Here is a 16,275-nt window from a genome sequence, read left to right as displayed (position 1 = left end):
GGAAAGGCATATGTTCTCCCCTGTCCCTCTCCTCCTTTCTGCTGGCTGGAATGCAGATGTGAAGGCAGGAGCTGGAGCAGCTTTCTTGTGCCGTCTTGCACATGGAATCCCTGTGTCGAGGATGACAGAGCAACACAATCAAAGGAGCCTGGGTCCTGATGATCATTATGCCAGACTTATGTGAGACAGAAGTTAATTTCCGTCTTGTTTAAGCCACTATTACGTTGGGCCTCTATTAAGGTGGCCAAATCCATATCCTAAGTAAGTCACATGTACACAGAAAGGAACATGAGCCTCAGAAAGCAGGTATGATGCCTCAGGCTTCACTCTGTGTCAAAATCCAGCCCTGGTTTTGGGAGAGTCAGGAGGCCTTCCATAAGTTTCCATGATCTACCAAATTCCCATTCTCGTGTGCTCTCTGGGGCAAGCGATGATCCGAAGCTGGGCTCCCTCTCACCTGTATCGTTTGACATTGTCCTAGAAGTTCTAGCCAAGGCAGAAAGGAGAAGACATAACCATGAGAAGGAGATACTGGCTGATAATCCCATTATAGCAGAAGCAGATGAGGCACAGAGAGGTTAAGAAGCTTACTCAAGGTCACACAGCAAGCAAGGAAAAGAGGCAGAAGTGAACTCAGGTGGTCCGGCTCCAGAGCATTCTGCATTGCCCTTCTGCCAAGGATACAAGTAACTGTCCAGAAAAGCTGAAAACAGCAATGGACATGTGATTAGAACCAATGGAAAGAGTTCAGCAAAGCGACGAGATGGGAAATTTGTGCCTGTACAGCCTGGGAGTGCAGGTGTGGGAGTCAGAGCAGCCTGCCTGGGGATCCTGACACCATCACCACGAGCGAACTCTATGAGCCACTCTCTGCATCTCTCTTACTTAATCTGTGAAATGGGTCCCCATTCCTCCCTGTTGGGTGGGTGTGACGGTTACACGAGACAGTGTGAGCTCTGAGGACAAGGCCCCACCTATGTACAGGGTGCGTGTCTGCCTGCAGGTGTCTTCCAGGAGCATGAGGGAGGAGGCTCGGTCCATCCTGACCACCCCATCCAGGTAATGCCTCCCATGCCAACCTCAGGGTTGCGCCAGGACTCCCAGGAGAAGGCTCCCCTCATTCTCTCCACCCAGCCCCACGTCCTTCTGTCACTGGCTGCACCTGTCATGCTGTCCATTCCAGGGCCTGAGGACCCATCCTGCCCTCTGTCTCCAACTCAGGACAGGCAGGACAGCAGCAAGAAGGAGTGGAGGCCACATGTCCACTGGGCAGCCTCTCCGCCAAGATCAGGCTCCTGCCCCTCCCCTCCCAGAGGTAGCATGGCTCTCTCCCGGCCTCTGCTGGGCACCTTGAACTTGGGTGGCATAGGCCTGAGCTCCCTCCAAAGCCTCTCTTCATGCCTGCCCGGCCCAACACCACTCCCAGCCCTGTGGTCAGCCCCTCCACGGGATGTTTCTGGAGAGAAGTCGACTGTCCCACACAGGTGGCCCTCACAGCCCTGGTGACCTTGGGTCCCAGAGAAACCTGTTTCTGGAAGGGGCCTTGAGGTGTCGTTGGGGTCATGACTCCACACTCAGAAATGGAGAACAGCAATTTGTTTGCTGCCAGACAAGGCGCGAGCTGGAGAAGGAGCGTGCAAGAGAGAGCAGGAGAGCAAGGAGCGGCCGGCAGGAAGCGTAATGACACTAATTATCCAATTACAGCCGAGCTGCTGTGGGGAGCGCTGCATTGCAGCAGGGAGCCAGAGTGTCCCACGCCCTCCCGCCCATATAGGCACGCGCACACTCCTGAACACACAAGTGTGCACACATGTTCGTGCACATGCATGTACACATGCACACAAACACTTGCACACATGCACGTGCCCACACATGCATGCCCACACACATGTGCGTGCACGCACCTGGGCACACAGTATTGCACTGGCCCCGCACTCCCTCATGCTTTATTCTGGCAACTGAAGCAGCTGTGCCAGGTCCCAGAGAGGAGGTGGCTGGCAGTGAGGCTCAGGCCACGGCACAGAGTGGGGCCGGGCCTGTGTTCTCAGGTGCGGCAGGGGAGCCCGGGGACCTGTGGCCGGCCCCTGGAACATGGCTCCAGCCTGAAAGGAGAAGTTGGGGCTGAGGTTCAGGAGGCCCTGGATGGAATTAGAGCTGCCGCAGACCTAAAGAGACATCTCAGGCACCATCTCATTTTCAGAGGCCAGGCTAGTGGCTCCAACTATCCCTCCATCATGGGATGGGGGAGAGCTGAGATGGGGACCCAGCTTTCCCAGCCTCATCAGCTCTGTCCATGGTACCGCGCAGCCCGCCCTGCCAGCTTCTAATCCCTGAGCCAGCCCCAAGCATCGGAAGCAGTCAAGGCCTAAACAGGTAATTAAGGAAATTACAGACAGCTGGAGGCCGCAGGACACTGCGGCCCACGGGCCGGACTTTCTCCCTTGCTCCAGTGCAGATGAAGAGACCAGATCGCCGGGACACACCCAAGCCTGAGCTTCGTCCTCCTGGGAACAGGCTCCGAGGACCCAATCGTGGGCTCTGACAGGAGATGAGCTAGTTTCTGGAAATAGCCCTCAGTTCTTGGAAGGAAAGGCTGGGGTGGGGGATCTTTGGGGTCAAGATCAAGGGCAGAGGAACTATCAGGGAAGGGGACCCCTGGAAAAGGGTCTGGTGGGTCAAGCCCCACAGGCAGGCCAGAGATGGTGGGCCACCTTGGGCTGAGCACGCCCAGTGCCCCATGACACCCACCCGGGGTCTCCAATCCCTGGTGAAGCAGGTGTCCTTTTCTTCCTGGCAGGAGCCTGGTTTGGCTGGAGGTTAGAGCTGACACAAGTTGCCAGGGTCAGGATGCCCAGCTGAGTCACCCACAGGGCCAACCCAAGGTGAGAAAGAGCTGATGAAGACCGGCATCCTTCCGGAACTGGAGGCACGCCAAACAAGGCAGATGCAGGTAGGAGGACACTGGTCAGGTCCCCTTAGCACACTGGGTCCTGGAGGCCTCTTGGCCTGTCACAGATTCCCAGAGCAAAGACCTTGCAAACCTGCTTGCCTCCCGGAGCACAGGCCGCTTGAGCCCTCAGAAAGGACTCTGGCCTTATGCATTCATTCGGGGGAGGGGTGGTAATGGTGTTAGGTGGAATGCAGACAGCGCCTTCAGACTGACCCACACACAGGAAGTGCTCACCAGAGCGCTCTCTGTGCCTTGTTCCCGGCTGACTGTGGTGGAAGACCGCTGCCAAGCACACCAACGGCCCCCACGGAGGTCACCTCGGGGAGATGCAGCTAGGGAGGGCACCTGAAAGGCTCCTAGTCTCTGCCCAGCATAACCTTCTAAACCCAGTCGGCGACAACGGAAGCACTAAAAGGCTCCAAGGGCCTGGAGGTGGTCCAAATCCCACAAACCAAGCCTATGTGGGTCCTAAAAACAGTTTCTGACAGAGCATTCCCCGAAGAGCCCAGACAAGGCGTTAACGACTCCTGTAGCGTGGGCCCAGAGGGTGCTGGGAGGGGCTAAGGCCTGCAGAGGCGGGCAGGTCACTCTCACATCAGGACGTGAAAACCATGACGCCCACGACCTGGGTTTCTGACTCCTTCCCCTCTGCTAGGTCTGCACAAAAGCCCCCTGCTTGCCCCTTGGCCTTGCAAGTTCTGAGGCTGAGAGACAGGAGGGAGCAGTGGGCATGGAATCAGCTGAAGACAGCTCCCCACTGGGATGGCCTATGGATAGACAGGACAGAGGGCTTCCCAGAGCCATGGCCTGATGGAGGCCCCCCCACTGCCTGTGGGCAGATGAGGCTCCAGGCCCCGGCCCTGGAGGGGCATCCAGGAAGGGGCTGAGGTGGGAGCACCCAGCCAGCCCCCAGCTCATCCGCCTGGCCCTCGCCTCCGCCCTGCGTCCCTTAGGCTGAAGCTTCCCCCTGACTGCAGAGGCCATCCTGCTCACAGGAGAGAACTCAGAAGTGCCCAGGAGCAGCCTGAGGTGCTGCCCCATGGCCCCTGAGGCCCCTTCCATCCTTCCCAGATCTGTGGTTTCAAACCAAGACCCAACGTTTGGCCCCAGATTCTTCAAGGAGAAACAAAGCTGAGAGGCCATGTAGGGACAGGAAGGGCCCAGTATGGTGACCCAGGAAGGGGATGCCTGGGCGCATTCCCCGTGCTGTGTGCAGAGGGGGCCAGCAGGGCTGTCTACTTTGGAGCAAAGGGTTCCTCCTGTCCTTACAGTCCCCTTCTGAGGAGCTCGGCTCCTGGGCCACCACCATCACGCCCCTGTGCCAGCCACCATGAAAATATATCGCTTCAGCGAAGTGCCTGAGGCTCCAAGTTTCTGAACCTGAGTTCAGGATTTCTTTTCAACTGCCGTGTGAAAATGCCAGAGTGGCACGAATTGTGTGTTGGGGTAGTCTAGGGCTGATGGGTTTACTAGGTGAGTTGGGAAAAAGTGACCATGGTGGCTATTTTTAATACATCTTCATTTGGGGAAGCCGAAGACATGAATTCACAAGGGAAGGCACAAAGACAAGAGCTCTGTGGTAGAAGGTAAACACCGGTGGGGCTGGGGGTTGCCATCGGCCACTTCCCGCTTCTCCAGGCCTTTCTGGGCTGCAGTTTTGTGTATCTGTTTCCTAATCAGGAGCGTCTGCTGTTCCCTGGGCTCTCTGGCCATCCTCAGCTGTGGGCCTTGGTGTATGGTCCCACCCGCCCTCCCGCCCTCTGCACCTACAGCGAGGAAGAACCATGGCGTCTGATGGAGCGAGACACCACCTGACTCCATGGAGAGAATACCATGCCCCTGCTTTGGAACACAGAGAATGCTTTAGTTTGCGGGGAGGCAGGAAGAGGGCTTGACAACATGGGTCTAACATTCACTGGACGAATAAGCAAGCAAGCAAGAAGAAGAAAGGAGTTTTGCTTGGTTTTAAGATTTCTGAGGTGGGACCTGCACATCAGGCAGGTTAAAAGCACACGAGTAGCGCAGGGACTAAGGATCACCGGGATGGGACAGACAGCCAAGAAGCAGACCCTATTACATAATTACCGAAAACCGAAAATCCAAACCCATTGCTGTCGAGTTGATTCCACCTCACAGCGACCATATAGGAAAGAGTAGAACTGCCCCATAGAGTTTCCAGGGCTGTAATCTATGGGAGCAGATTGTCACATCTTTCTCCTGTAGAGTCTGAACCATTGACTTTTTGATTAGCAGCTGAGTGCTTAACCACTGTGCCACCTCAGAGCAGAATTTTTTAAAGGCAGCATCACAGATTCGCCAGGGGACAATGGGTTAGCAATCAGGCAAACCTCAATACTCCTTCCCAAGACGGATTCCCTATGGATTAAACAGAGGTCAGCAAAGCACTGCCTGCGGTGGGGGCCAAATCTGGTAGCTACACATTTTGGTGAGTAAAGTTTTATTGGAACTCAGCCACGCCCGTTCATTTATGTACGGCCTGTGGATGTTCTCACGCTGCAGTGACGGAGTTAAGAGACTGCGTGACTCGAAGAACCTAAAATATTTACTACCTGGCCCTTTACGGAAAAAGATTGCTGACCCCTGGATTAAAGAGTTAAACCTCTTAAAAATGCAGCTACACACACACACACACACACACACACACACACACCCCCAAAAAACTACAGAAGTGAATAGGTCTCAGATTTCTGTAACGGATTTTGTAAGCCTGGAAGCAATAGAAGAAATCACAAAAAATGATGAGCTATAAAATGTTTAAATGCTCAACCTCACCAGTAACTAAAAAAATAGAAATGAAAGTCAATGTTTTTTCGCCAGTAGAATTACAACAGGTTGCTTGAAGGCCGGCGGAATCCGTTTCGGTCTCAGGAAGCTGTCCTCAGCACAGGACAAGCGTTACACACCACGAGCCTCGTCACGGCCTCATATACCAGAACAAAACAAAACTCGGCTGCTTGGATTGCCAAAAATAGCCAAATCATTAAGTGAATTACACTCTCCTGAGAGAATATTATTCAGCCATTAAAAATTTTAATTACTGCACTGAGGACGGTGCTTGGGAAACAGTTGCTGAATGAATGAATGAATGAAGGATAGTTTTTGCTGTTTCTTCTTGGCCAGGTTTGAGCTATTTACTATTATTATTTTGTCAGAGACGCTGACTAATTTCATGAGTTTGAGAAAATGAAACCATATCCATTTTGAAAAAATATTCATTTAGGGCGAGATTATATTAATAAAGAAAATGGTTATGTTAAGTCAAAAAAAAGATGACACAATTGTGCACATGGTATAATTAGAGTAATGTGAAAATAAGCAGCCTATGCAAAGAGAAAGGACTGGAAGCAAATCCAATAAAACAGCAACAGTGACTTGCACGGTGGCGATAGGATTGGGGGGTCTGATTTCTTCCACTCTGTGTCTATGAATTTTCTGTGAAGAGCATGCATTTTAAAAGCATCATTTTTAAGTGGGAAGAAATTAGCGCTATTTAAAAAAACAACAACAGCAGCCTTGCCCATCTGTGCAGAGCCGCCGAGGCCCCAGTTGCCGCCCCTCAGCGTGCTCCGACTTCTTCAGCCTCAGCCTCACGGCCCCCAACCCAGCCGGTGTCCCAGATGCCGTGTTTGCGGTGAGCCGGCCTCCTTGGGCCAGCCAGGCCCGAGCCAAAGCCATGGTATTTGCCGAACCCATGCAGAATGCGGGGCACCTGGCAGGGGCCTAATGAGAATCGGGCAGTTGCCTGATCCCGGATTTGCTTAAAGCTGGGCCTGTCAGGGCCGCGGGTGTCAGCATGAGGCCAGGCCTGGTCAGGATCTCTAGTCGCCGCCCCCGCCCTGTGGGCCACTCCTTGAAGCCAGGTGGTGTCTCACCTCCCTGGCCCAGAGAAGAGGAGGGTCACCATCCCACCCTGGCCAAGGCCCCCAGGTGGTCCAGGTGGGCAGACTGAGGGCCTCGGCACCCACGCTCACTTGTCCGACTTCCTTTGGAAACAGAGGAGGGCGAGGATGCACTAGAAGGCGGGGTCAGGGCTTCGCGCCCCCTTCGGGAGAGCCTAGCCTCCAGGCCACCACGGCCCTCAGTGCTCTCCATCCACTCAGGGCTGGGGCCTCAGTGTGCTGCCTCAGCATGCCCCTCGCTCGGCTCCAGCCCAGTTCATGCTCACTCTTCAGTTACTGTGGATTCTTAAGCTCTCTTCCTGCTTGAACCCTTTGTACTGGGCTGACTAGTGGTCCCCCCCCAACTCATGTCCCCCTGGAACCTGTGAATATGACCTTGCTTTGAAATAGGGTCTTTGCAGATGTAATTAGGTAAGATGAGGTCATACTGGAGTAGGGTGGGCCCTGATCCAGTGACTGGAGTCCTTCTAAGAAGGCCATGTGGAGACATGGAGACACACACCCAGGGGAGACGGGGTAAGAGTGCAGGGATGCGTCTACAAGCCAAGGGACACCAAGGAACGCCAGGAACCACCAGAGGCCGGAAGAAGCAAGGAAAGATCTGCCCCTGGAACCTTCGCAGAGAACGTGGCCCCGCCAGCACGCTCAGTTCAGACCTCTGGCCTCCAGAGCTGTGAGAGAATACACCAGTGCTGTTTTAAGCTCCCGGCGTGTGGTCACTTGTTACAGCTGCCCCAGGACACAGATACAACAAGCATCTGTCAAAGCACACAAGCTCCAAGAGGGCAGGGGCCGCACTGGTTTTGCCATACCAGGTGTCCCCAGAGCCAAGCCAAGGGCCTGATGGAATGAATCAACGATATAACCCCCAAGGCCTGATGCAGCAACATGTCACCACCCTGGGATGGCTGACCATACCCCTACCATGCGGCATATCTATTCTGAGAGGTAACCCATCTGAGCCCAGCTCGGCACCTTCCGTCCCCAGCTGTCAAGAGCTAGACCAGAGCCTGGCACAATGGCGGTTTCAATCCATGGCCACTTTCATCACCCTCAGGGCCACGGCGGGGCACTGCTTCAGATGCCTCTCTTCTGGGGGGTACTCTGAGGGAGTGTGAGCCTGCACGTCATGAGGAAGTGGACACGGGGGTGGTTTCAGAATACCTGTGAGGACTTGGTTCTGTGTTTGCTCTAAACTGACAGAAATGTCCTCTAGCTACACTGTCCAGTTTGGTAGCCACTAGCCACGTGTGGCTATTGAGCACTTGAGGTGTGGCCAGTAGGTCTGAGGAACTGAGTCTGGAACATTTCTTTCATGTGAATTAGCCACATGTGGCTACTGGCTACCGCATTGTCAGCACAGCTCTAGAAAGTGCCTGGAGACTAAGGCCTCAGAAAAGAACATCTCATTTGAATAGAAAGGTGGCCCCATTACTAAGGGACCCATCTATAGCACACCCAAAGCAACCCTTGGGATGAGGTGTTCCCCAAGGACACTGAAAATAGCACCCACTTTGCCGAACACTGATTTGGATCCAAGTCTCCAGAAACCTCTTGGGCTCAAAGCGAGACGCCCTGCACGTCCTAAGACTCCCAGAGCCTGGCCTTTGGAAGTGAGAATCAGGAGAGAACAGTGAGCCTGGCTGAACTGCCATGTCTGGTCAAATACCTGCTTGTTTCCATCATAACCCTGTGGCTCTGGTCCGGGATCTGCCACCAACTCCACATGCAACCTTGGACTTGTCCCTCCCCAGCCTTCACTCCTGGGGGAGCATGTCCCCACATCTGAGAGCCCTTCTCTTGGCCCCAGCCCGTCACTCTGTCGTCCCGGCCTGTGATGTGTGGGCTCAAACCTCCTCTCCAGGCGGCACTCCCAGGCCGACTTCCAGCACCTCCTACCCACCAGAAGGTGCACTAGCGGGTAGGCTCTTCAGGGTGGGGAGTAGAACGGAGAGGATCGGCCGAGAAATCAGTGGCCTTCTGGGAAATGATGGCGTGGGGTGGGGGGGCATGGAGAGGAGACATCTGTGTATTCCAGTACCCTGACTGCCATGTGGGCTGTGCTGCCAAGGACTTACCACCCGCCCAGCTCTGGGCACGGTGGGGAAGCACACTGCAGGTCACCACGAAAGCCTGGCACCTAGGGCCATCTCATAGTTGGCACCGGTGAGGCTCCCAGGCAGCACACCCTTGGTTAGACCAAAGGCCTGCCTCTGGCACCGTGGGCAACCGTTAACACACTCTGAATCTGCTTCATTCCCCAGCTTGGGTTCCATTCTCTGGGCAGGTAGATGGGGAGACTCAGGTGGTTTAGCTTCTGCAAGGGCTTCCTGTGAACCCCCAGCCAGGTGAGGGCTGGAAGTGCCCTCAACGACCAGCTCATGAACTCTGACGCACCATCCTGCCTGTTCTGCGCAGACTCCTAGAGACGATGTCACCAAGTGCACAGACCAAACCAGGGAGCCCAACAGCTTGCCATCCAATCCTGGCTTTACCACCTACTTGCTGTGTGACCTTGGGCAAGTTACCAACCTCTCTGGGCCCCAACCTTCTTGTCTTCGAAATGGGAAGAATAATAGCACTTGCTTTCTTTGGGTGGTGTTTCAAATAAATGGGATAGCATCTGTGAAGCACTCAGAGCATGTCTGGCACAAGTGAGTGCTATTATTGTTATTAGTGCCATCACTGACATACCGTGGTGTGCCAGTAACTTCTGACGGGGACAGCAGTCACCATTTCCATACCCACACCATCAAGTAGACAATGAGGGCCCCATGTTTGCTGACAGCTCCCTCTGTACATGGGAAGAGGAGTGCAAACAGCTCCGGCTACAGCTCCACTCTCAGAAGCCCCCAGTGCCCCAGCGGCCAGGAAGGCCAGAGGTCCTCCCCACAACTGACCCCACACGGGGCTGGGGAAGGCAGACTGGGTGGAGTGCACCCACTGACTCAGGGCACAGCCTCTGCTCCACAATGATTTAACCTCCACAGCACCAAGTCTATGGGGGCCACTCTCCCCCACCCTCCCCCCAGCCCCACCCTCCCCTCTCTCCCACCCTCTCTATCCCTCCCCCTCCCTGACCCAAGCAAGGAAGGGACTTGTCCAAGGTCACCAAGACCATTAGGTACAAAGTCAGAATCAAACCCCGGAGGTTCAGCCCCAGACACCTCCCATGAGTTGGACTCTTCTTTTCTTTCATTTGATGCCCAGAAACCCGCCGAGGCCGTCCAGGATCTCCCATGTACAGAGCACGCTGTCAGCAAACTCGGGGCACTGCCCACCGCACTCCCTTGATTTTCCAGCTGATGGCGTGGTTACTGAATTGGTGGCTGCCATCCCCATTGGAAATTACCAGTGTGTCACCTCAGAGAATCTCCGGTACTTCCCCGTCCTGGTAACTCTTCCCAGGAGCTCTTAGCTTCAGAGGTCCTTCTCAAAGGAATGGCTCGTCTTCTGGCTCCCTCCAAGCCCCTTCCAACGCCTACCTAGTCCCATCTGTGTACATGCCCCCTTCCCTGCCTGAGCCACCGGCCCCTGCAATCTAACCACCAGGCAGCTGTCTGTGGACCAGGTGCATTTGATCAGGAATGGCTGTGCACTTGGCTCCCGCCTCCAGGCTGGGAGTGGGGACAATCAATGCCCCTGGGACCGCCACTCCCCGGCCCCTCCAACTGGCGAAGACTCGGCCGGCTCCACCCAATGGTCTGCAGCATGGGGCTCCCAGTGGCTCCTCTGAGGGCCAGTGCGGGTGGTGGGCCACACAGCCCGCCCACCCCGGTTTGTATCCCAGCCATGTGACCTTGCGAGTAGTACCTCCCTGGACTTTGGTTTCCTGTCTGTTAAAAGGGGGTAATGACAACAGTCCCTTGCACACAGGGCTGACGTGAGGGCAGAATCGAATCTAGGGGCCAGGAACAAGCCTGGGGCAGTGCTCAGGAGGGGGCCCACTGTGGCTCTTAGCCTCTGCTCTCCAAGGAAGGAGCCTCTGCCCATCTAGTCCCTCCCCTCTCTGGGCCTCAGTGGGCCGTTTAGAAAGTGGGGGCAAAGAGCCAGGCCTGGCCTCCCTCAAGGGGTGATGATGCAGATTCAGTGAGGTCAAGGTCATGGGCCACACAGAAACCCTGTGCCCACTCTGTGCCAGGCCCGGCCCGGGCACGAGAGCAGCAGTGAAGACTAAGAGCCCCCACCAAACGGGAGCCAGGGGAGCTCAGGACGGGGCCAGCTGGGGACAGGCTGAGGCGCCTGAGCCGGTCCTGCAGCGGGCAGACACGGCGCTCTCGGAGGCCCAGTGGCCACATCTTTGAAAGATGGAGTGGCCCGGCTCATCCGTGCCCAACCAGCAAGTGCAAAGTGTTCGATAGAGGGATTCCAGCCCCTGCCCTGCGCTTCTGCCTTTCCCAGCTCTCTCCCAAGCCCTCATCCAGCCCTGGCCCTCAGGGTTCTCCAAGGTCCCCTCTAGTCCTGCTGGGCCCTGACACCCCTCCCCAGCTGCCAGTGTCCCCGCTGAGCTCTGCAGCGGCCACCAGAAAGAAGGAGGCCCTGTCCTAGTGAAAGACTCCTCCAGGGCCAGACCCAGTCCCCCCACCCCCAACCCCACCCCCAATAGGCTGCTCCAGCGGCTCCACATTCTGGAATCCCCAAACTGGAGTTTTCCCGCGAGAAAACTGAAGCCTAGGCAGGAGAAGCTGTTTGTCCAAGGTCACACAGGTGAGGAGGGAGAGGACAGCCGTTTTTGGAGGGATGGAAGAGGAGTTACCCAAGTGTGGCCAGGTCGTGGCTGTTTGCAACTACCATGCCCGCGGTGGGGTCGCTGGGCGGGGACGTGGGCGCGCGGGGCCCGTGTGGGAACGTGTGACAGTTGCTCCGACCGCACCGCGGGGAGGATGACATAGTGGGAGGGCGCGGGGGGAGGGGGTGCCGCGAGGCTCGGGAAGGTGAGTGCGCGCGGTAGGCTCCCGGCCCAGGCCCGGCGCCCCCAGCTGGCCCGGAGACCCGCTCGCACCCCAGGCCTTTTCCCGGCAAAGATGCGCCTGCGCGGGCGCGGGGCGCGGGGGCGCTGCCCGACCCGCCGGGGCCCCGGGGAGACGCCCGGCCACGGCGCCGCAAGGACACGCAGGCCCGGCGCGGACGCAGGTGCGGCGGGCGGGCGGGCGAGGACCCACCTCCTCCCCCCACCTGCCGGGCCGCGCCACCTGCTGGGCCGCCTTCGCTTGCCGCGCCCGCGCCCACCCCGCAGCGCCCGCGCCCACCCAGCCTGCACCACTCACCTGGCCATGGGCACGGCCGCCCCGCGGCCTCGGCTTTTCTGGCGGGTGCTGTTGCTGCAGGCTGGAGGGTGGCGGGCGCGTGGCGGCGGGCGACAGTCCGCTCCAAGGACGGGAAGGCCCGGGAAGAAGACGGCCTGGCCGCGGCGCCGGGGCGCGACCCTCCAGGCGGGCGGGCGAGGCTGCGGCTAAGGGCTCCCCACGCTCCGCAACAACGGCGGCGACGCAGCGCGCTCAGCTCCAGCCGCAGCTCTGAGCGCGCAGGGAGGGAGGAGGAGGGCAGGGCGGGCAGGCGGGCGGGCGGTTGGGAGGGGGAGGGAGGGAGGGCGGGAGCAGGGGGGAGGGGGAGGAGCAGCAGGCGGGTGGGGGCTGCGGGGTTCGGGAGCCCCGTGCCCGGGGGCGCGCCCTTATGCTTCCCCAGCACGCGCGGGGGCAGTCTGCCCTGCTTGGCCTGGCACTGCCCCCTGAGGGCACTGGCCACGTGGAGGTGCACGGCTGGAAACTGGGGGACCCTGGGCCCAGGAGCCAGGCCAAGTGACTGGGCACCAGGCTGCTGCTCACTCTCCTGGTGCCCCGCCCTCTGGGTCGGCCTCTCCAACCGTGCAGTGGGGTGTGGAGCTGGGCAGACCATGAGGGGATGGTGATGGCCCAGGACACACAGAGATGCTGCACACAGGTGGACAGCTAGAGGCAGGGACACAGGCAACTCAAATGCAGAGACCCACTCATGCCTACAAACGCACATCTAACGTCCAGAAACTGAGACCCACCTGTGCGCTTGGGCACACCCAAAGGTGGCACAGGACCCGGCTGGCTGGTGCTTCCCCTTGCCAGGCCACAGTTTCGATGGGGGCAGTACAGGAGCCTGGGAAGGACAAGCGACAGGCGCCAGCAGGTAGAAAGATCTGGACACAGTCACTGATTCTTTCTTGCCTTGGACAAAGAGGGTCCCCTGGACCTCCTCGGTGCCAGGCCTGAACTGCGCACTGGGGGGTGCAGTGGGACATGGCATTCAGGGCCCTAACTGCTGGGGGGCTCAAAGGCAGGCAGGAAACACGCGGTTGTACTTGGGGTAAGGGCCACCGGAGACGGCCATTCAGGGAGGGCCAAAGGATGGTGTGGGCTGTTCAGAGAAAGCCTCTTTGAGGAGGGGCACTGTGATGTGAAAGCACTGCCGAGGGCCCAGGCTAGGGGACTGTCATAACCCTTACAGCCTCCCTCCTGTTGGAGGCAGCTGGTGCAGGGGAAAGCCAGGGAGATCTGGTGTCTCTGAGCCACAGCCAGCCCTGCTCTGTACAGGCCCAGGTTTACACATCCGCTCACACATACGTACTCGCACTAGATTATTCACTCAGAGTCACACACACAGACGTTCACATTGCTCACGCATAACGTGCACACTCACACGCATTCTCACACACGCTCATATTTACACATGCTCACTCACACATGCTCACAGTGATTCACACATTCACACATGCACTCACACATGATACACTCACGGTCATACACGCTCTCGCACACTCACACACACACTCTCCGACACACTCACGGTCACTGGCACATTCACCTAGTTATTCAGACATAGTCGCACTCACACATAGTCACACTCACATGCCCCCCTCCTTTGGCTTCCACCTGGAGACCGCCTCTCCTGTGTGTTTGCTCTTTGAAAACTGAGCCACCGCCCTGCAGGCGAGGGGATGCCCCTGCCCGCCTGCTGGCAGGGAGCCAGGCCTCTGCTGTCTCAGTTCAGCCTCCCTGGAGCCTGGGCACACACAGTGGGGCAGGCAAGCCATCGTCCTGAGGGTCCGTACCCACTGTGGGGAACCCCCACCCCCCTGTGGCTTCCCGCTGCCCAGAATAGGAAAACCCCAAGTGAAGGCAGCGCCGTACTCGCCTCTTAGAGCCGAGGGCTGGTGCTCAAGCCTTATGTCGTCGGTGCGCAAGAGCCTCACCTGCTTCGAGTCGCATGAACCCACGTTCCAAGTGGGGAAGTGGAGGCTCAGAGGGTCACAGGCCCCCACCGGGAACAAGCTGCAAAGCTGGGGTGCCAGCCCCACCCCCAGGGCACCGTGCAAGGGAAGAGGACCAGTGGCAGCCCAGTGGGGTGGGGGAGCACCTCCTGAGAGCCTCTGCCTCCCCCAGCAGGTTCTGGCTGCACCCTCCGGCCTCCCACAGTGTGGCTGGCACCCCGGGCTCCAGCCTAATGGCCATGTCCTTCCCTTCTAAGGCCAGGGGCTGCGGCTGAGGCCCCGGCTCTAGAGCAAGAAGAGATGGGAGCAGGCTTCCTCTCTGGTCTCCTCTGGTGGCCCCTCCAGGAGCATCCCCCAAGAAAGGATATGCCCTAGCTAACAGCAAACTCGTCAGTTATTGGCTGTGGTCCTGGCAGCGCTTAGAGGACAGAAGTGGGACAGGGCACCCAGGGAAGGGCCCCTGGAGAAGAAAGCGGTGCTGGGGGGAGGGGACCCACACTGAAGAACCTGGAAGTGGCTCTAAGAGCTGGAGAGAAGGGCAAGGCCTCCCCTGGGGCTATGTCACTACTCTCCCTCAGGGGCCAGAGGACATATCAATGGCCCCTGGAGACTCCTTCTTTTAACTGGTGGCTGCCATCCGCATGGGGCAGCTGGCACCAGCACGTGGAGCGTGTCCTGCTTGCTGGGCTTGGAGCTGACTGCTGGGTTGGGATAGTTACTTGTGCCCCCTCTCACCATGCTTGGCAGAGCCCCTTCCTGCAGGAGATGCCCCCCAACACCGAGAAGGAAGGAGCAAGTCAGAGGGCAAAAAATCAAGGCAGGCGTTACCAGCCGACACCTCCTCACCTCTTCCGCAGGCCCAGGGCACTGCCAAGGCTGGCTCTGCCAAGAGGTGGTCTTGTACCGTACCTTTGTGATGAGTCCCACTGAAGCCAGCTGAGTGAAGAGACAGAGCCGCAACCCTTCAGGGTGTCATGAAAGTCCCCAGCTTCTAGCAAATAGTGATCTCCAAAGAGCTAATGGGCCAGGAGATGTGATGGTCCCTTTGGGGGGTTCAAGGCAATGGGCCACCCTTGGGGCCCTGGGGCTGAGGGAGAGGAGATCTGGTGCCGGTGTCAATGATGTCCTTTGTGCGCTGGACAGCCCTTCTTGTGTTCTCCATCTGTAAAGGGGTGGGTGGGAAGACTTGATAGAAAGTTCTTCCTTACGTCAAGTCCTGTCTTCTGCACTGGAAATACCAGGGAACTGGCCTGAGGGAGGCCCAAGGCTAGAGCTGGGGGTGGCAGGGAAACGCCCTCAGGCCCCCCTGCTTACCTGCACCTCTCCATGCTTCTCCTTTCCTCAGCTCCCTTCTCTGGACCAAAGCCAGTGCTCCCTCCACCGTGCCCTCCACTCTCAGGGGCCTCAAGACCTTGGTTACTGCCCCTTTCCCTTCCATCACCAATGACTCCCTTTCCATGGTCTTCTGTCAGGCAATACAGGAAGAGTACCAAGTCTCACCCTAAAAAAGTCCCATCCCCCAGCCCAAGTCTCCTCTAGCCACTGCCTCGTCTCCTAGTGCCCTCACAGACAAACTCCTGCAGATGCTACCTACTTATCGTTTTCCTGTTTCCTCATCCCACTCTCTCGTCGCCTGCCTTTTCTCCAGGTACTCAGCCCTGCCCTGTCACCAGGCCCCAGACGCTCTTTTCTTCCTCCTCCTCCTGCTGGGCCCACTGCCAGTCCCTCCTCTCTGGGCCTCCATCGCCACAGCCTGGCCCTCCTCCTCCCCCTTTAGCGTCCTGGTCACAGCCTGGGGGGTGTGCAGGAGGTCCTCCAAAGGCCCTGAGGTGGGGACCCTCTGGCTGGGCCCCAGGCTCCTCTCTTCTCACACCCACACTCTCCCTGGATGAGGTCACACGCACCCAAGTCTTCAGAGGCCACTAGAGTGTGGGGACGCCCAGGTCCACATCCACCCACAGTCCCGTGGCAGGATGAAAAGTGGCCCATCAAAAAGATGTCCACTTCCTAACCCTGGAGCCTGTGATGGCAACCTTATCTGCAGATGTGGGTAACGGAGGGATCTGGAGGGAAGATCACCTGCGAGTGGATGTGGACCTGGGCATTCACACACACTGGTGGTCTCTGAGGCCTTGGGGGTGTGTGCAACCTCATCCAGGGAGACT

At 57.8% G+C, this 16,275-nt stretch overlaps 1 protein-coding gene across 2 annotated transcripts in view; it reads right to left on the bottom strand.

Moving 5' to 3' along the window:
• ATP2B3 (ATPase plasma membrane Ca2+ transporting 3) overlaps positions 1-12,252 on the bottom strand; it is a 78,275-nt gene extending 66,023 nt beyond the window's left edge. For both annotated transcript variants that reach the window (XM_064277743.1, XM_064277742.1), the window contains exon 1: positions 12,138-12,252. The gene's annotated coding sequence lies outside the window, so the exon portion shown is untranslated. The remainder of the gene's footprint in view (positions 1-12,137) is intronic.
• Positions 12,253-16,275: the final 4,023 nt, after the last annotated feature.

Source organism: Loxodonta africana, chromosome X, assembly GCF_030014295.1.
Source record: "Loxodonta africana isolate mLoxAfr1 chromosome X, mLoxAfr1.hap2, whole genome shotgun sequence".
Lineage (NCBI taxonomy): Eukaryota > Metazoa > Chordata > Mammalia > Proboscidea > Elephantidae > Loxodonta > Loxodonta africana.
Note: the sequence above shows the minus strand (reverse complement) of the source record. Positions and strands in the feature narration are given on the sequence as shown.